The sequence below is a fragment of the Pipra filicauda genome, unplaced genomic scaffold, assembly GCF_003945595.2.
Source record: "Pipra filicauda isolate LSUMZ 115617 unplaced genomic scaffold, ASM394559v2 scaffold98_size3848907_pilon, whole genome shotgun sequence".
NCBI classification, from domain to species: Eukaryota; Metazoa; Chordata; class Aves; order Passeriformes; family Pipridae; genus Pipra; species Pipra filicauda.
The window spans coordinates 3,205,867-3,230,662 of NW_024105186.1; the positions used below are offsets into that span (position 1 = coordinate 3,205,867).

A 24,796-nucleotide genomic window follows, 5' to 3' on the forward strand; every position below is an offset into this window, starting at 1 on the left:
CAGAAAAAGGTACCTGCCTTGCAAGGTGCAAATGGCAGCATCATCTAGAGCTCTGGACAAAGCCAAAAGACACTTATGTGTACTGTGATCACCATGGGGCTTGACTGGGGCACATAGTCCCACACTGCCCAGGATGCAGGGACAGGAAGAAACTTGTGGTGCTTGGGGCAGTTTTACGCTTGGATTCTCCCTGCCAAACCTCAGAGAGCCCCGTGCTGCTTCCTGTCACAGCCTCCTTGCTGATTAATTAGTGTCCTGGACAGGGGGCTGCCTGCTGTGACCGTGCCAGCGAGGACAGCAGCGGTGCCGAACAGCTGGAGCTTGCTTCCTGGGAGGACACCTACTCAAGTGGACAAACCCTCCTTCCCCCTTTGCTCTCTACCTTCACAAATACTGAAAGCATTTGATAATCATGTCAAAGCCTCTCAGATCCAACTGACCATATCTTCTCAAGCCGTAGTTCCATGAATCGAGTCAATTAATATTTATCCTCTGAAGGGGACAAGAGAATGTTTAAGAACCCACCTCCGAAAACCAGAGAGGGCAATCAGCTCTGATTTTATATTTATTTTATCTTTTCTTTAAGCAAAGGGTTGCTATTCCTTTCTCTCCCCACAAAGAAGTTAATAGATTTATTCATCAAGTTTTCTAAATTTAGACATCAAACTGATGTTTTTCTCCCACTGCTAATTTTATTCTTAGCAGCGCTTACATAAAGGTAAGTATTGCAATATGACAAAAATACAAACCTCCTCTGACCTGGAATGTACCAGTAGGTAAAGTACAGGGGAAAGTACAGGCAACTTCTTACCCAGGCTCTCCAAAACAGCAAGTCTTAAAATAGAACTGAGTTTTTTCTTAACGCTTAGTGTTTTATCTCGAGACCTACATCTGACCTATATGCCTTTGTAGTCTGGCCCTGGCCTATCAGGTTATGCCCTCACATTACCACAGTGGTTTGGGATGATGCTGTGTTTTGCAGGAAGGCCAGAGTTCCTGGCCTCAGTTCAGCAAGTAGCATTTTGTGTCTGTATGGGGTATGTGCCTGTTCATGGGAGGCCATGTCCGTGCTCTCAGTTCTTTAGGTGTCACTCTCCTGATTTTCTCCCAGCCTGTTTCTCTGCAAGCACAGTCACACTTGGATTGAGGCTGAACTTGCAAGTATGTGCCTGGAGTTTGCATTCTTGTATCTGGCCCAGTTTGGGTGATTTGGGCCCAGTCAAAGCAAAAGAGGCTCCAGCCTTGCACACTCCTCTGGCCTCTCCCAAGTACAGCTGGTGATCCACACTTGGAGGAGGTGACCAGCAATGCACGGGAGGGAGAGCACCATAGAGCACCTATGACTCCAAGAGGTCTTCTTGCAGGGTGGGCAATCTGCAAGAAGCACTTACTACAGTGTCTCCCCCACCTTTCTCATTCCCCAAGCTGATGAAGTTCAGTGTTGGTGAAGAGGATACTGCCTACCTTAACCACTGGACTATCTGCTAAAGAGCCAAAAATGCCCCATGCGCATGCCCCAGAAAAAGAGCCACAGGGCCAAATTCAGATCCTGAAGCGTAGAGAGACATTGAGCAAGAGCCAAGACCAAACCAGTTTTAAACCCTGCTGAGCACACAAGACACTCTCACATGTAATTACCACTCAAAGAGGGCAATTTGGGGTGCTGTCATCAGCAGTGTGAACCCTCTCTGCACTGTTCATGTCTGTGACAGCACCTGTTCCTGTGCACTCCATCCCATGGCATCCCGTGTCTTTGCCTGGCATAACAAAACCCAGCCCCCAGCAAAGCTGCAGGTTTCCATCAGCTTTTGCAATGCCTGAGTCCCACACATTCCCATTGGCCCTGGTCGTGCCTCATTAGTTTGGCTTAATCAAGTGACGAGCACCGCTCAAGGCCAGGGAACTGCTGTAGTCAATGGGGTCTATTCTCCGCTGGATAGACACATGTCACACCCATTAGCGTCAATGGGAGTCACAAATGCACAGCGGAGAAAGGCCCCAATGTGTCTAATGTGCATTAGGAAGGAACAGAGGGGCCAGTTCAGCCCTGGGGTAAGAGCCTGCAGCTCAGTCATGCCTTGCAGAAGAGCCAAAATTCGACTCAGCTTCAATCCAGCCCAGTGGGATAATCACCAAAATAAAAACAAAACCAAAAAAACCCACAAAACAACCAACCAGAGAAGAAACCAGTATCACCTGGTAGGTGGCTGAGTCCTGTGTAAAAAGGCCAAGCAAGTGGGCTGAGGGCCGTGGCATGTGCAGCAAACAGGTGTCCAAACCACCAGCGGGCTCTCGCTGCGCCCCCATGCTGAACAGCGCCGGGGCTCCGGCCTTCCACCATGCAGGAACCTTTCCCCTCTTTCCCCTTCCGCGGTACTTCTGTGGCAGATAAAAAGCTCCCAGTCTTTTAAGGCTGTGGAAATGATATTTGCCAGCCAAACTAAAAAGAAAAAAAAAAAAAAAAGGTGGGGCAGAATGGAGACCCTGAGGACAGGCTGGGGGACGGCCAAAAGGAGCAGGCTGTGTGTCAACAGCGAGTGGGAGAGAGGAGCCACTGCGTCCTCTGCGCGCACGTTCGGGGCCCATCCTTAGTGGACAAAAGAGGGATTCTTGATTGAAATCAGCTTGTCCCTGCCAAGGATCTGACCTGGTATGAGTAGCATCTGAGCCAAAATAGTCAACCAGATCTTTGAGTTTTCCAGTTTTGGGAAGGGTTTTTACTTTCCTATTTCTTCTTTCTTTTTACATTCAAGTTGCTATTAATTCTCCTTGAGATTTAAAATAAAATTTAAAATTTTGAAAAGCCATTTCTTCAAATATTATTCCAACCTGGGAGTTCTTGTCTATGTCACAGTGAGAGAAGAGTGAGCCTGGGGGATATCATGGCACATATTTCAGTGGCATGCATAGCAGAGATGTCAGGTTGTTACACCAAATGGTTTTTAAACATTTGCTTTTCAATTTGTACTTAAATTAATGCAACCCTATAAATATTATCATTGGACACAGGGGTCATATTTATCCCTCATGACACTGTTTCATATGTTGGTGTATTACCTAGACGTGGGGCATGGTCCCCCTTGCATCTGCACCTCTGCACCTTTCCCATGGAAATTTCTCCTAAACATCAGTGATGTTGGGCTTGACTTACCTTTTATGAAAGAAAAATCTAGTCCAAAATATGTAGCTCTATATCAGACTACAGGTACTTCACTGGTACTCCTAGAGTTAATAGCCATAATATATATCCTAACAAACTGTCTTTATCTTTCTCCATATGTTAATTCCCTCTAATCCTGTTATCAGTACAGGTAGTTGGACAAACAGTATGATAATAAAGCAATATTTATAATACATGTCCTTCAGTCCAAGATTAACCACAAGATTTCCCAAGCACCTAGGGATTCAATTTACCTACTGTGTGCAAATCACCAGTAAAAAAAAAAGTATCTAGGAGAACATATTTGTTCCCACACTGTATTGTTTACCATCCACTTTCCCCTTGATCTGTATGTGTGTCTGATCTATGCAATTTATTTATTCAAACCCTCGATGATAGTTTAAAGCAGGGTCTAAAGACCTGGGACATTATCAACACATTGAAGGAGTTTTCTATGAGCATCAGACGTACTCCTTCCTCATTTCCCAAGTGCTGCCCCTTTCATCACAACTAAGAATTAAAAAAGCTAAAAGAAGGAAAAATGAAGAAGCTCTTTTCCTCATGACTGCTACAGGTGCTTACTTAGTTCTGGATAAATGTAGCCTCCTTCCCCCCCAACCCACCACCATTTTTTTTTAATTCCTCTCAACGTGTCGTAGCTTTATATGAGGCTAATGGAGCAAGGAAATGCTCAAACGTCAAATTAAACTGCACAGCTCTGTAATCACTCAGACTGACATGGCATAAAAGGATAATTAGTAGTTCATTACATGGAACATTGTTTGTTCAGCTAAATTGATTTCTCTCAGCTGCCCATGTTTTCTGTTTACTTAGTGAGTGCTCCACTGCACATTCTTATTTGTGAACTAGGAAATCCCTTCCCCTGAACTTTTTTTTTCCTCTGTCTAATCAGCACTGAGGTTTTTAAATATAGTTTGCTGAAGGTAGACGAACCTCCAAAATTACAGACAGGTGCATGGCAACAATGGCCTGCATGGAGCGATCTGAAGTGCAAAACAAGCTGTGGTGGCTAAGGAGACATACCCAAGTATCCCAAAAAGGGCTGTGTGTGTCCATCTGCTTTGTACATAGAAATTCCTAGCCTGTTTTTCAACTTACAGTGAACTTGCCTTTCTCTCATAGTATAAGAAAAAAAAAAGGGCAGGGGGGTTATAATCTTTCAGTGCTGGGAGTGGAAATTCTGCAACAAAGTCTTCTTTAAAGCCTCCTTTTTGCTCACTGGGACCTGGAGAAAACAGGAGATTGTTGTTTTAAACATACTTTTCTCTCCTTTTGCAATTAAGGCTGAGGCACAACTACCCATTTTCAAATGTTTCTAAACTAGCTGCCTCATGAAACCTCTCCACTCAAATGAATTTCAAAATCCTGACAGTAGTTACAAGTAAAAGTGTTGGAGTTATCGACTCCCACACTTCTAGTGTCAGTCTCAATACATTGTATTTTGCTTAAAGCCCTAACTTCTGTAGTCATTTTCATTACGTTTTAAAAAGAGTTCTTGTTTAGGTAGAAAATCTGATTCCTAATGAGTCAGAACACTGGAGAAAAACAGACAAATTACTTATTTTTTGAAGCCTATTTAAAAATTTTCACTTCAATGCTGCCTACAGCATCCCAGACACCACCAAAAGACAGCCACCACACCCCTTTCCCGTGGGCCTTGCAGCTACTACATTTTTGGTGCTGGCGTGTTTGAATTGGATTGTTTTAACCTGATTTCTGAAAGAAGTTTACACAATTTCTCACAGTGCCCTGCAAGAAAAATGGTGCTCACTTTCTCTCAATTTCAGTGACATTTATGGGCAGGGTCCTGCCTTCGATGGCGATATCAAACCAAGATATTCCCACGCCCTGCTGCTTGTTATGGCCTCCAGCCCCCCTTGGATGTGTTGCCACAACACTGCAAAGTTGATTGCAGAGCTGATGCAGCTGAAAAAAAAAATTTCCATTTGTGCCAGGTTATTTTCCAGGAAGATCAGATGCCTCAGCCAGCTCACAACATGGACCCACAGACAACTGTTTCGCGAGTCAGGAAGGGGGCAGGGGGAGCAGCCAGGATGAGCCAATGGCTGGGAACTGTTTGGGCTCATGGTATCGTGAGAAAATGAACTTGGATCTGTGGGTGGATCAACCCCTTGCAAAGCTTCCACCCCGGCTTTACTCGTCACTCTGTGGAGCCTAAGGCAGTGCCATGATCCCCAGCACATCCTCACCAGTCACATGAAGAAGCACAGCAATTTTCTCTCTCCGGATGTTTTTCTACTTTACCATCTCCTCTCAGTCACGTGGCATGAATCCCTTTACCTATGTCCACAGCAACAAATCATTGTCTTTTTGCTTTGAACACTATCTTTTTCTACCTATTGATAGCTGCCACCAGCATCCTAAACACCACCTAAACACAGATCATCTTTAAACTTAAATTTTTCCTCACTGAGCAAACCATTTCCAACCATGTTAGGAAGATATCAGGGTTTCCCCTTTGGGAATCCCTAAGCAGGTCTGGAGACCGTTTTGGTGACAGCACACCCAGTACTTCAGCAACAAACCCATGCTTGCATATCTTAACACCCCAGGGCAATAGGAACCCCCTCATCTCTTTTGGACACATATATTCCCCTGAGTGACTACTTCTTTGCTTACTTGGTTAGGGCAGGTTTCCAATTAGTCTCCCAAGGAATCAGTCTGCACAGGGTCACACCACTGCCATGTACATGCTCGGGCCTGCCCAGCACCATGGAATGGGAGCACCCCACTTGCTCCAGCCCCCTCTGCATGTCCATATCTGGAGAGCCATGGGATGGAGATAGGTTTTCTCCTGGCTGCTGAACCAAAACCTGCTTAGTAAAGGACAAAACAAAACCAGGGTATGCCTCCTTTCTTGACAAAACGGAAAAAAAGAAAAAAAGGAAAAAGTCATCTGAGCTTTATATAGAGGGATATGATTGGTTTGGCTTCTTCTGTTCTGAATTGAAATAAAAACAAAATTCTGTTTGAGTAGTTGTAGGAAAAAAACAAAGTATGAAGGATAAATCTTGAAATATCTTGTCAATGGTCTCTTCCTTCAATTACCAGCTCAGTGACAGAGCTCACACCAAAAAGGCATCAGTGATTTCACTCCAATTCTTTCCTCTGCTGAAACTATTTGAAAAAATGACTTGAAAAATTTGATTTCCACCTGTGATTACCTTCAGTGTGATGGAAACCTCAATTTTTGAAAGAGGAAACTATTTATTAAAAGAAAATAGGCCCAGAGTGCATCCTGACTGCAAATACAAGTGTCAGCAACAACGTTCCCTGGGAGTGACACTGACACTGCTCAGGCACTGCTGCCAGTGGCACCTCCTCAGCAGCGACCTAGTTCCTGTAATGGAAATGGAGTTTTTCCGCAGTCAGGTATCACACTTTCAAGGCATTGTATAATATTTGTACTATTATCTTCTCCAGTAGCACTGAGAGGCATTTTACTATAGGCTGATTTCTCTGTTTTGGTTTTGGGTCCTGCTGTGCCCCTGCTCCACACTGCCCAGAGCAGAGCCAGCAGTTGCTTGTCCACATGGTCACAGCTTGATCTAATTCCCCCTGCTCCCCACCATGGCTTGCTACTTTGTGCCACACTAATGAAGCTTCTGGCCTGGATCTGGCTGGTGCAGAGCACGGGTGGGCTAAACTGCTGGGCTAAACTGCAGGCTTCCCAAGGTGATTGTGCCACACCCAATCTATGGGTACAGCTCTGCAGATAAACCTTTTGATGGAAGCCCTGGCAAATCACCTCCTTCTCCACCTGTAGTGGTGTTTCCTTGATTCTCAGGTTCACTCATGCCACTGAGGGGCTCCTCTCTGCTACTGGCTGCTTGTCAGAAATGTGAATTTGGAAAACGGACAGGTTCTGCTTCTGCTGCAGGTCATCCTGAGCTCACACGGCTAAAATCCCCAGTAAAGTGCTCATCTTTAAACTGGTTTCAATCTTTTTTTTTTTTTTTTTTTCATTCCTGGAAAAGTCCTTATTACACTGGCTGCCCTGGACAATTTGTTCATGTCAATTAATTGCCTGCAAATCATTTGTTTGATCCAAGACACATCTTTAAAGGGAGTTTCCGCAGACTATTCCTGGCATTTAATACAAAGTTACCAGTCATAATGAAACACAAACCAATCATTAGCTCATCTGCTATCTCAGCTATCCAGACTTTTTTTTTTGCTCCAAAGGTCCAAATTTCTAAGTATTTGGACAACTGCACCATGCTCCATAACTGTCTCCATTCTAGGGCAGTTAGGTCATTTGGGTTTGAACACCTCATTGCATGGATTTCTGAATGTGTCTGGTTTGGCAACAGGTCTGCTGGAGCCAGTATCCACCATCCCCACGCATTTCCCAGATCCTGCTGCCCTTTCAGCAGGCAAACTTTCTCATATGGTTGTTTAACCACTCAAAATGGAAGAAGTAGTTCTGCAACTTAACAAGCTAATGAAGCTTGGTTTCCTACACATTTACCTCTCATCATTGCCTTTAGTGTCTGAGGATGAAGTTCCAGTAGAAGTATTTGACATAATTGGCCATTTATATGGGCTTTTTTTCCTCTCCTATATTGATTTTCTACAGTGTAGGCCCCTACCTCAAGACTAATTGAAAATCTCTTGAAACCTGTAGGAACTTACTGACCTTTGATACCTTCATGCTTTTGGCAAGTTTAGATGAAATCAGCAAAGAAGTTAAAAAGGCTTTATCAGGGGACAGACAGATGGACATGGACATCATACCTTTGTAATCCTTTGGTCCCACAGGGAGACAGAAGTTGAGACCACAGAGCTGAGCACTTCAACTCCCAGTGTGCCACCTCACCCTGGCAGAAACCCTCCACCAGACTGGGAGAAGGATGCTGACAGAAACTGGTGGAAGTCCTCCCTGACCTCTAGCAGTCCTCAATGTGATATCTTTCACAGTGCTGGTGTGTAAGTGAATGATTCCTGACCATTAACAGACACATATTAAAAAAAAAAAAAAACCAAAACAAACAAGCCCAAACATGTTTAAAACACATTAGTATGTACCAAGTAGACCAGAGCAAGTTTTAAACATAATTTGGTGCTCTCACAAAAACATTGACTGTTCCACAACATTTTCCTTGCAGACAGAGGACAAGAACAAAGTACAAGTTCAAATGTTGGTGAGAAGTTGCCTTTACATCAGCAGAGCCAAGGACCAGAAGACTCACAAGGTGGAGCAAACTCACTGTAAGCTGTTCTGACAATAAACAGTTGATTTTAACTAGTGACTTTGAAGAACTTTAGCCGTAGCTGAAAAGATCTACAAACCATACGTAAAGCTCACTAGTGAGAAGATATTAAACACCACTAACCACAAAAAGTCCCTTCTCTATATGATATCCAGTTCCCTCCCTTCTTCTGCACAGAACAGCAGTGCTGCAATGAGTAATTTTTCTCATGGTGATGAATACATAATTAGATAATAAATGCATTTCAATCTTTGAGAGTAGAGTTGCCATCCACTCTGTATAATGAAAGCCGGAAAGAAGCTAATTCACCTGTGACTACATTCTCAATTACTTAAGTCTGTCATATTAAAATAAAAGAGCAGCCAGAAATCCAACAATCTCTTCAGACAATATCTGTGCCACTTGCTTCTGCAAGAGGACTGCCTGTCCTGAGCCTTAGAAACAAGTCCCTGTTTCCCACCTCTCATCTAACTTACTGCTTACTGACGTGAGACAATATAACTTCTGTCATCGCACCAGTAACTAATGAAGTGTTAAAGCTGTGAGCACTTGTGCGTCTGCTGTGGAGGCTGTACAGGGAGGGAAACCCAGCCCTGTGGCAGAGCCAAAACCACAACCACCGACAGCCTTCCAGAACTGGGTGGCAGAAACTCGAGTCAGTCACTGGGGCTTGTTGGTTCTCCTGGTTTTAGACCCTGATCATACAAAAACTCTCATGCGCCTGAAGTCATGAATACCAACGGTGTCCCTGAAGCCACGGGAGCTTTTCACGTGAATAGATTTTAAAAGAAAATGCAAGGATTTACAGGATTAGGGCCTGAAATTCTTGGCTTTATGTCTTTCAATAGAGTCGTACAGTGCCAGTTACACTCCAGAAATGCTATCACTTTAAGAGACCGAGTGTCGTCAAATGCTGAGAACTTTGCTGGAGATGAGGTTTAGGGTCTTCTTACTTGGCCAACCTGATGAAAGAGGATTAAACTCCAAATGAGCCAAATTGCAAATTGAGGCTATAAAGGTCAGTGATCATTATTTTCTGGCTGCTGAAAATAGGTGCTTGCTCCTCTGACTTTGGTAATTTTTAACCCTTATTGATGCGTTGATCCAGAGCCAATATATAAAAAAATGCTTGTTCCTATATTCAGTTTATAGTACAAGACTTTAGATTTTAGAAACAGCTTTCAAGGAGAACAGCAGTGGCTAATTGTTTCTGAGCATAGTGTGCTTAGCCATATACTAATTCAAGGCTACATCTCTGGAAACTTGCATAAGATGATATAAAAAATGCCCCAGTAGACACAAAAATCAATAATGGGTCGAACAAATACACCTTGTTTCTCCCCACCAACAGGCCTACTTTGGCAATATCCAAAGGAATAAGGCTTTGAGCCCTCACCCTGAATTCACAATGTCACCTCTCAGTCTTCTCCTCATCAATTACCAACATGTTGCCTGTCAAAGGATTTTGTGTCCAGACCAGGTACATGATTAAGTAAAACTGCTGTGGGGTCATCTCCAAACCTCTCTATTTTTTTGCTATGTGAAACAGATTGCAACCATGTCAACAGTATTTAATCTGTTCATCCAGGTTTCTACTAATAAAATTAAAAACCAGTAAAATTTGACTAGAAAAGCCAGCATAAAACAATGTACACTTGCAGAATTGCTTATTTTGGTCAGGAATAGAAAGATTAATGACCTCTCGATTTCTTACACTGTAATAGAAGTGGTTTTTTGGGCCTCCAACTTCTGGCAAGCAGATCCAAGGCGGGGGGAAGAGAGGGGCATGTGAGAGTGTAGAAGGCACACAGGGTGCAGACTCCAGGAGTTAGGAAATGGGAGTTAGGGAGCAAGATGGCCTATTTTTTGTACTCTTTAATGTGAGGCCTGTTTTTTTTAAACCTCTCAGCAGGAATAGCAAAGTTTTCCAAGTCATCACCTAGCAACAAAACCCAGAAAAACATTTGCAAAGCAGTTTTGCATCACTGCCATCCCTGGAAGAACTAACTTGTTGAAGGCTGAATTTGCTATGGAGAGGGATTGAATGCTCTGTTCTTATTCAGAGTGCTGAGACGTGCAGTCCTCTTTCACTGAGAACAGAAATTCATTAATGCATACACACACACACACACACACATTAAGTGTTGCTTTGGAGGTGTTCTCAGAGTTTTTGAACTACAGGGGTGTGGTTTCAACTGAAAACTGTGTAAAAACAAATTAAAATAATTTCTTCTTTTACACTATATCATTCTGTGTTACAGATTGCATTTACACACTTTCTGCAGAGTAGATAATAGGATCAATATTTAACATCAAAATCTATTCTTATAACATTTAATTTCAAACTAAAATAATTTTAGTAGCACCTCTGTAGCAGAGGCATCTTTGCTAGAGCTGTTTGAAGTCACAGTGAACAGCCTAGGTTAATATACACTCTATATATTTTATGAAACTAAATAATTTCCAGCAGCACATTTGAAAAAAAAAATTGTATTTGCTGAAAGATCATCTTTTTCTTGTAAGATTCTTCCTCTTCCCTTCACACTGAACACAAGGACTTTTCATGATGGTGAGGTCTATAACTGTCATGACCCTACAGAAGCTGCTACAAAGGCTCTGCCCACACAGCGCAAACCTGAGCTTTCTTAGACATCCTCCAGTGTGTTCAGAGCACCTTTACAGCCATTTCCTCTCAGTCAGCAGAGACCAGAGTTCAGAGCCCAGAAACAATATGACCATGTCAGTGCAGTGTTAGGTTGTGTGCCTAGGCCCACTCCCTTTGTGAGGTTCACCAGTCCAGTGGCATTGCTGTGCTGACTGGTGCTTCTGGTTTTCATTAGTACCACCTCTAAAGTTTCTGTACCCTGTTGCACAGTGTAAGCAAATAATGAATTAATTTTTCCATATTTAATGGGCAGAAATGGTATAGATATTATTGGGCCAGGAAAAAAAAATTCTAATACTGAACTTACTTAGGGATAATATTACTTATGTTTACACACTGATCTTCCTTTACTGCTGTAATGGTTGGAATACTGCTAATGGACCAGCTCTATGGCTACTATGGACATGGAGTGCAGAGCTGGGCAGAATAGTTACATTAAATTCAGTATGGCATTTAATCTCAAAATCTTCCCATTTCAGGTTGTCGATACACTTTTGAGAGGCATTAGATGTTCTCCTTAATCACCTTAGACCAGGGTTTGCAGAAAGAAGAAGAATTTACTGGATGATATGGATTTCATCCCCCAGTGGTTATACATAATCACTATGCAGCTTTGTATATGGTCTTATTGCAGGATTGCTTACATCCCTTATCGCTGTGGGAGTTTTACACAGCTTCCAAATATTTCCTGGGATGTTTTTGGCTATCAATACTTGGCTGCTTTTCCTAGCTTTCACCAGCTAGTGAAAAACATTTGGAATTCCATGGGACTTTCAGTGAACAACAACTCACTCATCAGCGTTCCCATTTTATAGGGAAATGTTTGCAAAGATAGAGCCTGTTCTTTCTTTTCTTTGCAGTTAAATAAAGGGTTAAATGCTGAGCTCTTAAAATCTTCCCAAAGTGTTCCCAGGCCTTGGGGAACAAGGATGTAATCACAGGTTTGTGACCCACCCAGTGGGGGTTAAGTGCCGCTGCACAGTTCACTCAGAGGACTCGATGCTCCTTTGCTCCCAGCTTTATGCACTGCAGTCACTGGGGGTGTCACACACACAAACCTGGTGCAAGAGTGGGAAGAATCAGCCCCTTGAGCCCTATGTCTGTCATTCTGCTTTGTCAACTGTGGCTCCTTGCACAGCCAATGCCCGAACTTGCAAGCATAAGAGGGAGGACTGACCCTTCGAGTATTCATTTCTCTCATTTGATCTCAGCAAACCTTTCATCCTGTCACCGCTTCCTCGTGTGTTGTGTCTCATCTTTTTAACATCTCTGTGTAACCTTGACTTAGTCACCATTCACAAGGCTAGAGAGGGCAAATGCAATCTATGGAGGGGTTGCTTTCCCCTCCCGAATCATCTTCAGCTTTACCCCTTTCTGTTCCTCTTGCTCTGATTTTTTACCTTCATTTTTTCTTCCAAACTGTCACCAGGTGGACAGTGGTTGTTAGGCTGAGATGGGAAGATGGGCCTCTCTCAAAAATCGGCATTTCTGTGGGACACACACTGCTGTCATGGGCTGCAAATTTGCGCCTGAATGAGTTACCCTCCAGGTTGTGGAGAAAACAGCAACACACGACAAACATCACACATACACCTGCACTTTCTGTGCTTTCTACCTGATACCAACTTAAGATCACAAGCCAGCATTCTAATAATGCAGTACATATTATAAGTACAGAATATGTGGCCTTCAGGCATGCATGTGTCTGCAGCAGGATGCTACACTCAGAGAAGCTCATTTTGGAAAGGCCAAAGTTGTCCAGCAATTACAACAAGGGCCTGGGTTTGGCATCTTGGCTACTATTGCTTATCTTTAATCTCTTCTTGCAAAATACAGGTAATGTTTTCCTGTGATATTCTTTAGACTATTGTGGAGTAGAATTCTATTCAGAAAGATCGTCATAAAACAGAATTTGATGAGTAGGGGCCTTGGTGAAGAGAACCGTACATCCCAGACAAAATTCCTATCTTCAATCTTCATCCAAATCAAAATGAAAAACTCTTACCCTTGGTTTCATCAAGTGCATGTGAGCTGTTCCTCTGTGCAAGCTGTTGCCCAGGTCAAATGCAACTCTGGGCCTGTCTGCCTGCTTTAGTCTCTATGCATTGCTCCATATTAATAAATTCTCATTTTCTTGTCTATTAATATATTCAGAGTGACAATTGACATAGCTGCCAGCTGCTTCACACTGAGGCAAAACCACAAACAGCAGCATTTTAGTGCCATATTAATGATTTATTATAATAAAGATGCTATCTTGGAGCCCTCATTAATGTCAGTATTGCAGCTGTACATACTGCAAGTAGATGAGTGATATAAAGTGTGTGTACAGCAGATAGAAACAAGATAAGGTAAATTCAAAGCTGTAAGCTTAAATATCTGATCGACTGCTCAGTGAAGCCAACAGAATTCCTGAAACATCTGTGGTGAAAAGACCTGAATATACGCATTTTAAGAAAAGCTTATTAAGAACACACAAACTATGGGTCACACATATGATCATTACTAGTCAGAGACGGAGAAGTGCTAAATAGGTATGTAGAAAAAGGCAGGAACTGTCTGCAGTTACATCTGTTCTGTGGAGAACAGGAGGAAGATGCCACTTTCTTAATAGGATGCTGGCGTTGGACTAGAAATAAGTATGGGACAGAGCACCTACCAAAAATAGACATTTTGCAATAAGAGTGTAGTACACTTCCATGTGTATGTAACACACTGCGGTCAGTGTGTACCGAAATAGCTGAGAAGTGCTACGTTAAACTTAGTCCAGCATTAGAAAACAGTGGAGACGAAGAGACAAGCAACACGCTCAGATATTATTCCACTAGTGCCATGACACTTACAGAGCCAGCTTTCCAAAGGTCTTCCCTTAGGTGAGGTCCCTGGGATCCAGTAGGCTTCGCTGAACAATGGACATTATGTTGAGCCGCCTTCTTCCACTCTTTTTGTTGGAACTTGTTTCCAAAGCTCACTGCTAAGAAGCATCTCTGGAACATTAGTCTCGTCAGGAAATTTAGTTCAAATTGGCTCATAGCTTCAATTATTGCTGGAAAGAAATGAGTGATGTCCAGGTCTGACTAAATAAAATTTCTTTAGAAAACCAGACTGTACAAAGGTTAGTTCAAGAGAGAACCCAGAAAATAATGCAACATTTTGTTTAGGATATTAATAACAGATAATTAATGCCAAGGACATAACTCATACCAGTGTATGTATTAGTCTATTTTTTGACACAGGTAAAGAATTAGAAAACCTGTCTGGGAGATATTTTTGGGGGTTAGAGGGGAGGGTAGAAAGATTATAGGCAGGCTCATGAAGACAGTTTGTTAATATAGTTATTCTTGAACTTTTTGAGTCTAAGTGAAATTTTGAGTTAAAACTTCTGTTAAAAGGAATCACATAGTATATGTTTTCTACATCTTGAAAACATCTTTGTGATAGTGCAATTTTTAAGGCAGAAATACCAATTAGCAGGATATCTGTAGCAAGAGACACCGAAAAAGAAGTGAAAGTATTCCCCTACGGGCTGGAATGGCAGATTTTTTTTTTTTTTTTTTTTAAATAGTGATTTAAACATTTTTTACCATGAACCTGTGTGATGATATATAATTCTTGCTGATAAAGTTTCAGCAGACACCACTAAGATTGGTTACTATTACAGAGTGAGCCGAATCTCCTGGTCAAATGATTGTGATTCAGTGTGGCTGCATTTAATACAGCCAAATGCAAGGTGATACATCTGGGAACCCGGAGGGCAGATTACAGCTATAAGATGGAAGATTCTGTCTTGGAAAAAAGTGACCCTGAGCGAGACTGAAAAAGTCAGTGGAGATAACAGCTTCAACATGAGCTCTCAATGCAAAGCTGCAGCTCAAAGGGCAAGTGTGTCTTCTTAGCGTGTGAAAAGGGAGGTATCAAGTTAGAGGTTGGGAAACGATCCTGCCTCAGTAGGGACCTACACTGAGATCACGACAGCAAAACTGTGTCGAGTTTGGCGGTCCAGTTGTGTATCTGGAAACATGGAAAGACTTCAGATGGGAGTCACACAAATGATGCAGGAGCTGGAGAACTAGACCTATGGGGATCTAAGATCTAAGGAGCTTAGTACATTCAGGTGTTTGACGAGGAGCTTGGGAGGAGACTTGGTCATTACAAATGCTGAAGGAAGAGGTTCTGAGAGGAAACGGGCAATTTCTGCTCCCAGAATTCATTTTAGCAATAACTGTTCCCACACGAGCATAGCAGAGCCTTCTGGTTTCCAGGGAAGACAGTGCTACCAGTACCTCCTGGGAACACATTATACCTGATAAAATACACACTGGCACATACTGTCTGTTTTACCTGGGCTCCGTGTAACAGCAGAATTATTTTATTTCATTACAGAGAAAGACTGTCAAAAGAGAGAGACACTCTGCCATAGACTACACTGCCATACCCAAACTTTTATCATCTGGCCTTCTATTGACTGCTAAGGAGGCCAGGTATAGAGTGCTATCAGCTGTAAGGAATTAATGACTTTTAGCATTATTATTAATTTTATATTTCATCCAGTGATCTGGTCAGTCTTTAGTTATATATATAACTGTATGTAAATACAGTAACATATGTCAGCTGAAGAAAATTGTGTCTGGGAAATTATTTTAGTGGTGCAAATCTCTTTGTAATAGTCCTAGACCTGTATATATCGATGGTGTGGGGGGATATTCCATTAATTTCCAACATGAAAACAGGCTGTGAAGACCATGCTCCTCTCAGATTCCTTCCCCTCTCAGCTATCTCAAAGAACAGAAATCCTAAGCTTTAAATTTAGAAATTACACTGTTTTATAAGAAGATGCTGAGTTAACTTGATTTTCTAATTGTTTATGTGAGGATCTACTTTCATTTCTAGAGAAGCCAGTGTGGCTCAGGGGATGTTTGGGGTAGTTCACATGACTACCTTAAAGAAAGTCACAGAAGCCTGTACTGCCCATAGCAGTCACTATTTTGAATTTCTGCTAAATGATGCTCCCAGTTTTGCTGAGTGATATGCAGCTAATCCCCAAATACTTGCACTGGTGTGGATAACCCCACCCACTAATTGCCTGGAAAAAAAGATATCCCATGTCAGGTGTTCCTCCTGCAGTAATACCTGGCAGCAAACATAAACCAGACATTGTTTCCTGACAAGCTATACATGATGCATCATGTTGCAATGTGAGGGAAGAGACATTTTTCCATGTTTACCACCCACTGTTAAACTTGCACAAAGAGAGAAGCTCTTCAGACCCTTCAGTCCTTAGGCTGTCCAAACATTTTAGGAAGCTAGTGGCTGTTCCCTTAGAAAAACAGGTCAGAGGCTTTTAAAATAACCCTCCTACACAAAAATGTTTTCCCTCGAGTTCTAGGAGTTAAAGAGATTCCTTCCTGCCCCCTCATTAGAGATTGTTTTCATAGCCTGCATGAGGCTCGGAGCAAATCCCCTAATGGCAAGTTCCCCCCAGCTCCCCAGCATACAGGTTTTACTAGTCTAGACATGAGGTCTAAGCCCACTCTCACTCTCAGCTGCCTGACAGAATCCAGCAGACCAGTCTCTACGCTTCCATTTCAGAGACTGTGGCATTTTGGACACCTAAAAAATATGTCAATTGGAGGTGCTGAGCTGCATTCAACCCGGTCCCTGTTTGCCTTGCAAATGCCTTGGGAAATTGCTGCAATTTTGCAGGGTGGTTCATTCAGCAAGGGTTACCCAGCTTTCCATGAAAACACAGCAAGGATGTCACAGAATATGCTCATAAATTGCTGTTCACTTGAGATTAAGGAAAATGAACGCTTGGGTTTGGAAACTGAATTGCTTTTCTCTGTTTTAACTCAGTGGCAAAGGCAGATTTCAGAAGACAGCTGAAATGCCAAAGTTTTGGTGGACATAGCCTTGATTTTTGCTTAGCTGAAGTCAGGAACAAAGGCAGAGTAATGTTTGAGTGCTCTGAGGAGAGTTGTTGATTGCACATTTCAAGTTCATTGTTGAAGAGTCCCCTTCTATTATTATGGCATTAACAGAAGGCTCTTGGGATCCCTACACTTACACAAATCTGCTTTCCTGGGAAGAGAAGCTGGGGGGCTTGCGGAAGTAAAGACCCAACAAGAGATTATACATAAGGAAAAGAGAATGTTATGAAGGAAATATCTTCAATTTTTTCACTCTGTCTGTTGCCAAGGAATCTTGGACCAAGCCTACAGAGGAACCTTCCTTGGATCTATTTCTTGTAATAATCCTAATTGCAGCACAGTTGGTGTGTGCAAAAATCCTTCTCCCCATTTAGCAAAATGAAAGGTTCCATCAGAGCAAGCACATCTGCATGTGCTAAAAATGGAAATGCAAGAGCGATGCAAAAATCTATTAAACAAATATTTTTTGGGGGGGAGGGGCAGGAATCTAAGAATGCCAGGGCTGATCCACATACAAACTGAAGCAAGATGAAAGCCTGCATCAGAAGTTTTCCTTGCCAAAGAGGTGTGCACAATAGTTGGAAGTACATATTATGCTGCATTGTTGTAGTGTAGATCGGTCATTATAAAAAGATTCCTTTAACTATTCAGTCAGAAAGAAGGCACACGTAGTTTGCACTAATATGGAAATGTCAAAATACAAACACACATAGTCCAAATCCAATGAGAGACTGTAGGAAGAAAATGAAACAAAAATGAAAGTCATATTTCACTCAATCCCTTTCCTATCAGTCATCCTGGAAGCTGTCAATCAGTTCCTCCAGCTGTATATGATTGAAGTGTGCAAGGGGCAGGGCTTTCAGAGCAGTAATTGTGAAAGTCCCACAGACCATCCAGCCTTCCAAACATTAAGTAAATTCTGCAAGAGAAAGCCTGAGTACAAGTGAGGTGGCTTGAGCTACACCATGACACCAAGAGCCATCCCCCTCCAAGCCTGCAGGTTGCTATTTCATGTTCAAGTGTTTCCAGATACAGGGGAAATCCTCTTGCTGCTGCAGTACTTACAATTTGTTAGTGGTGCTACTCTCTCCAGGGTAAACAAGACCGATTTCTGCAGTTCTGAACTGATCAGCACTAGAAAATCACTTATCCTTAAAACACACAGAGAGTCCCATTTCTGCAGAGAGGAAATCCTTGAAGAAAAAGAGACTGAAAAGTTCAGAAATCCAGTATCTGGATTCCTGATGAGTTAAAATATTTAGAAAGGAGAAATAAACACTCTCATCCTCTTAATCACACGTCTAGCAACACTCATAATAAAATTCTTATTATTTCTCCTATTGCTTCTTTTCAAGTGGAAACTGCCTGATCCTACTGAAGTCTTTAGGTATCAGCTTTTTTTCCCCTCAGTCCTCACCTGCCTGGCCATACCAAGCACTGTGTCCCATATCAGCAAGAATCAGATTTGTGACTGATATAAATAAGGCTCAAGATACCATTTAGCCTGAAATGTTTGGAGTTGAACTGCTGCAAGCATGTTACTTAGTACGTGAAAGGCACATCATGTAGGTTGCTCTGTCACATATTTTGGATACCTTCATTTACTCTGCAGTTCATTCAAAAATGTGGTTGCCTTAGAAACCACAAAAGTGCAGCATAATTCTAAGATAAACCCAACTGATAGAATCACTCAGCAGTGGCTCAGAGGTACACAGACTTTCCATAAATTCAAAAAGAGATATTCCATTAAAAGCAGGGGGGAAAAAAATCATTTCCTCATTAAAAAATAGGGGTAGAGAGAAGTGGCCGATTACTCTGCAGAAGATGACAGATCACTGTATCGTGTTACGTGTTCGGGCAGCCTTAGCCTGGGAAATGCCCATGGCCATCAGGTTAAGCCTGTGGGAAAGGAGGAGGCTGTAAAGGCTGGGGAGAGCTCAGAGTCAGAGCAGGAGTGGTCTTTCAGGCCACAATATCCCTGCAGCTCTGGGAGGATGAAGAAAAGCAATATGCGTGTCTCCATTTCCAGATGTTCCTTACAGAACAGGCTCCCTCTGCCTGCTTCTGCTGGAGGCATTTCCCCATCCATGTGAAGTGCTTCATTTAGGAAGTATAAATCTGCTCCCCTTCCCTGCCCCCCCTTTCTCAACCCCGAAATGCTGAAACTTGTCTGCACCAAGGTGATGATTTCCTACCTGAAGAGCATAAAGTGAGCTCCCGAATGGAATGTGATCTCTTCCAGCTAGTAAAAGTTTTATAACCAAGGACAAAAAACCCCTATAAAAATAAAATAAAATAAAATAAATTCAGGCACCTCAGCTGGTGTAAATCAGCACTGCCTAACTCCAGTGGAGCTTGCCTTAGGCAGGGGTGGAAATTTTGAGGTATTTCCAGTACATGGATGGCAGGTTTATTGGAAGTCATTAAAACTGAAGTTTTATTCAAAAAAAAAAAAAAAAAAAAAAAAAAAGAGAGAGAGAAAAGTAAATATTCCAGACTTCTCCTGGGACCATCCTCCATCAAGACCCCTTCAGTCAATCACTGGAAGTGCTTTGACAGGGACACTGCTAGGAATAAATTTTGTTTTTTTTGAGTACATTAACAAAATAATTTACACCCATTATGGCTCATCTCTGGTTTAACATGAATAAATGTGAACTATCCTTTCTGATCCTCTTTCTGTATTGCTCCTTCCCATTTGGCCTATGGGCTCGCTTTCAGCTGCCAGAACTTACTGCTTTCAGGTATGACTGGTATATCATACTTGGGGCAAGAAATTAAAAAGCATCCCTTGGAGGAGAGTGAAGGTCCTCAGTTTTTCTCAGCTTTATGGCATAATTCTGCTGCTTCTTCAAATGCAGTCACACTTTCTGAACAGCTGTCAGAGGCACTGCCATGTGCAGGATCACACTCGTGGCATCTCCAGTAGTTTCAGCAGGGAGCAAAACTCACTAACTTACTGACATACTCAGATGACTTGGAAAAAATTGGTTTTGTTCAGAGCAATGTCTGCCTTGGTTCCTGCCTTGCAGCAGACTGATGCACCTAGTGCTGAGGGGCAGCAGGAGTGGGGGAATATTGGGAATATTGTAGCTCCAAGACAAGTAAAATCTGATTTATTTCTTTAAACAGTTTCTGCACCTTGAGTCCTGCTTTAACCAGCCAGAGAAGAAATCCAGTACCATCTAGGATGGCAAAATGACAGCTCATCCATGGCTTGAAGGCTGTATATCAAGAAGAGATGCCTGTCCTCAGGGATGTGCTAGCTGGGTTAGGTTTTTTGAGTGCAGCAGCCCCAGCATCCAGTTTTACTGGACACTAGAGCAGAGATCCCTATGATCCCCTCTGAGCTAAACAGCAAAAGAACCTCTGCAGATGCCCAGCTCTATTTGACTACTAATGACAGTAACTTGCTTGCCTATTGTGAACATTAAGCCTTGAATAACTACAGAAAAGTCAAAGCAATATATATAAGCGAAGGAGCCACTTGTAAAAAAGGTTAAGAGAATTCAAACAGTGCTTTATTTAATATAAACAAAGGAGCTGATCCTTCTCTTTGATCTCATCCACCCTTCCCTCCCCTAGAAAATAGAGAAGCAGAATACAAAGACCCAAGCATGCCAAGTAGGGGAGGGAGAAAAAAAAAAGCCAGATCACCAAGGTAAATGATTGACTCTGAGCTATTCACTTCAGAGGCCGCTAAGTTTTGTGTGGGGATCCTCCCCATTTGAGACAGCCTCTTCAAAGATCCCAAAGCCTCCTGCACCCATTTCACATCCCCTGACCTGCTGCCAATGCTGAGGAAAGAGCCATGCAGCTTCACACTTGGACTGAAGAAAAATGAAGTATGACCAGAAACAGAAAGGCTGAAATAACAATCATTAGGAAAGGGCTGGAGAGCAAGAAATATTCCCCATAAGGGAGATGGCTTGGCAGGATAAAAGATGTCATGGATCCACTTATATGTGAAGTCCTTCTGCCAATCAGATAGTGCAGCTTGCCCCCCTGGGGGAATCTAATTTCAGACACAAGATCACTGGATTTCCTTTTTCCTCAGAGCAGGCTGTATCTGGAGATCAAAGCCCCGCCGGGAGCTGGTATATAGAATATTCTCACTTGGATGGAACTGTAGCTCCTGTGAATGCAAACATGGCAAGAGGAGAATACATCCTTTATGTGACATTTCCCATGTTTTTCTGACCATTCACATTGCTGGCCAGGAGAAACAGGTTTAAAGGGCAGATTTAGTCAAATTCTGCTCTTTGTGCTTTTTCTCTGCTATTATGCTGCTTTATTAAGGGTGATGAGGGATCTATTCCTTTGCTACCCCACCCACCCCAGCCATCCTCCAGACCAGGTAATATATAACTCCATTCATTGTGATGCTAACGAGTTCTATTTAGCTGTATTTAACTGGATATCATGACTCCACACGATGACCTTTCACTCCTGGGAAGTAGTTTTAAATTTGATCCACAGCAGAGGAAAATCCCTCCAATTCATTGGCTGTGAAAGGTCACAAGTGAAATGTGTTTTGATGGTATCTGCCTGTGGTTTAGTTCTCAGTATACCTGAGCATCAAGCTGGTCTGAATCAGCTTTTGTGCTGGCAGTCTGAGTACCAAACACCCTGAAAAAGCACTGTGGAAAAGGCAGCCAAGCCTCTGGCAGTGCCAGTTGATGTAGGCAGTGCTTGGAGAGGAGATGTCCCATTGAACCCAAGGCATGGGCTTCCCAGGATGAAACACAGAGACCCTGCTCATCTTGATTTGATATTTTGACATTCCAGTTATAGGAAAGATTTTTCTGAAGATGTTAAAAAATGCAATTAAAATTCAACATTAAGTAGAAACACACAAAGATCTCATATAAACATCAGACAGCAATGCCACAGAATACACTTGTAAATATGACTTCCAGGACAGAAATGGATAGAGAGGAAAAGAAAGAAATAAAATTGTGTTAACACTGTGGTGTTAAAACTTCACTGGCACCTCTTCTCCCCTTGGCTAGCAAGTTCATACAAGCCATTTGACTTGGAATTGCAAAATAAAAGACTGCCAGAATAATTCATCTTGTCTTTCCTCCCTTCTTTGTGGCCATTCCCCATGCAGAAGTGTAGGGGCTTGTTTAGCTCTTCTCATAAAAAAACCTCTTGGCACTCTGATATGGTGTACCACATACAGGGTGGGAAGGAGTACTGTTTTACTAATTTCTCATTACTTAATGTTGGCATTATAGCAAAAACTATCAGTCAAAAAAACCAATCAAACAAGCCACCCCATCAAAACAGTAAGAAGATTATCCTTCTAAAAGCTTTCAGTTAAATGGGGAAGGGGAAAGTACTGTCAGACCACTTTCACAGCAAGATTAAGGGAGACACAGGTGGTTGAAGAGAATTCCTCTCTCACACCAGCTTGTGGCAAAGCTCAGATCCCAACTTGGACACTCCTAGCCTGAGTTACTCTTCCAAATTATAACAGGTGTATCAAATGTAACAGAAACCAGAACTTAAAAACAATAAAAGAACAACAAAGCCAACCTTACAAGGGGAAAGCTTAGTTACAAAGTCGTGGCAGAAAAGCAACTGTTTTTGTGGTGGCTCTGATAGCATTTGTACAGCTGTGAGCCTACTGCTAAAGTATTAAATGAGGTCTTGCTGTATTTAAACAGGAGTTAAAGGAGTGCCCTAAAAGTCAGTCTGAAAAGACCTTTCCCTTCCATAAAATCTTAATGCATTTGCAAACCCCTGCTCAGACTGGGTGTTTGAAGTCGCATTAGCCAATATGAGGAAAAAGAACAACCTTTTTAGACATACCCTGGCTATACAGCCAAACTAAACCAGGCTCAAAAAGTGAGTACTGTCAGTCACTGAAGCCCCCCGCTGATTTCTGACTGTGAAAATACAGAAAAAACCTGCAAGCAAACGCCAAGCCTGTCAGAGACACTGAGCAGCCTCAGGGGTCAGAATTAAAGGTGTTGCTGCCACCAGGGTGTTGTAGTTAAGGTGAGTCTCAGGACGGTGAGGAACCAACCTCTGTTGCCATCAGCAGGTGGAATCTCTCCTTACTGAGGGAGCAATGACAACTATGGGGAGAGAACGTGGAGCTCAAGGCTTCCCCAAAACACACTCAATGCCCAGTGAGCTCTCTGGGCTTGTCCGAGGAAAGAGCACAGCTGGGAGTTATCACAGAAGATAGTCCTACGACAAGATACACCAAAAAGTCCTGTATTTACCACACATAAGAGCTGTATCCAGAGCACTGTGCAGAGAGCGAATCTTTGCTTTACTCTTGCTATTAACTGATAGCCAGAGGGTGGCTGGCACCCAGTGCAGGAGAAATGGGACAGGGAAAATAAGGATGCTACATGTGTTCTCAGATCAAAATTCAGGGTGGCTCTAACGCATTGTTTGGTACAACATTGGGGAAGGAAGTACAGCCTATATTCCTACCTTGACACCTCCGCTGTGGAAGAAGAAGGAGCTGTGCACAGCAGAACAACTCTAGCTGAGAGCTCTCAATAATCTCAAGTTCAGCCAAGTTTCAGGTTTTAATGCTGTAAAAAAAAAAAAACACACACAAAAAAAAAAAAAAAAAAAAAAAACCAAACCAAAAAACCAACAACCCCCCCCCTCCTAAACAAAACAAAAGCACAACAAGGGCTAGTCCAAAGGTGACCCTGCCTTTGTACTACAGTCAGAATAAAACATAAGTAGACCAGGGACACCCAGCCCTTGAAGGTTCTGACCTAAAATGCAGAAGAAATACACAGGGAGGTGAGTTAATAAAACACACCTGCAATAACTTCTTTTGGAAACATGCCTCAGCTGAGGTACTTGGCTTTACTCCCAACACTTAGCAACAATCCCCAAATGTCACGGACTGCTGTTTAACAGACAGCACCATTTCCAGGGGGTCCTAAGAAAACCTGAACTGACAGATTTCATTTTTTGAAACACTGTAATAACTTATAAAGCTGTCAGAGTGGGGTTTTATTACTATTATTTAAAACATACTCCTATGTAAGTCCTTGTATGACAAATTTTAGCCAGCAGGTAATTTTTAAACTCAAGTGATAAACTCCAGAAAACTGAGAATACATAGAAGCTCTGACACAGCTTTAATTAGAGGGTTGTAACCAGGTACAGGTAAATTAGTAAAATGTGTTGTTTAGAGGCACTTCACTGTTGAAAAATCACTAACACCTCTGCTATGTTGTTTCTAAAATGCTTTTATGCAGATAAACAGATAGATCTTCCTAAGTATAGATCTTCAAAAGTAAAATCATTCTAAGGAGTCCTTATCTGCCTTTTGTGCCTCCATTCCCCTTAGCCCTTAAGTAGTACTGAAGATTAATTAAGTGTGGTTAAACTGTAGTTCTTCCTTCCGAGGAGAAAATCAAAACACAAAATACAGTTGTGACTCTCCTCACAAAGCTACTTTTGACCAGTTTAGACATAAGTGGCCAATGCCAGAAGGGTCTGCGGATCCAACTAAACTGCAAGTCGCCTTTGCCTTGGGGCCTTTCCCCTCTGAATAAATACAATTATGTACCAGCAATTAGAAGCTGCTGCTGAGGTTTCTATTTCAAATATTCTTGTCATTGCTGCTTTTTTACAACTTTTTAATTCCTCACTGCTCCATCTCAGGTATTTCTAGAGACGTGCACAAACCACTCTGATTGATCTCACCTTTCCCTTGGAACATCTTTTCATTTAATTCTTTCCTAGTGAATTCCAAATCTTGTCTCACTTCTGATGTATAGCCATCATAAAGGAAGGCTTAGTC

At 42.3% G+C, this 24,796-nt stretch overlaps 1 long non-coding RNA gene across 1 annotated transcript in view; it reads right to left on the bottom strand.

The window, feature by feature from the left end:
* Positions 1-23,517, bottom strand: part of LOC120322514 — a 29,971-nt gene extending 6,454 nt beyond the window's left edge. Inside the window, exon 1 of the long non-coding RNA XR_005562276.1 lies at positions 23,461-23,517. This is a non-coding gene — a long non-coding RNA (uncharacterized LOC120322514). The remainder of the gene's footprint in view (positions 1-23,460) is intronic.
* Between the last annotated feature and the right edge of the window lie 1,279 nt (positions 23,518-24,796).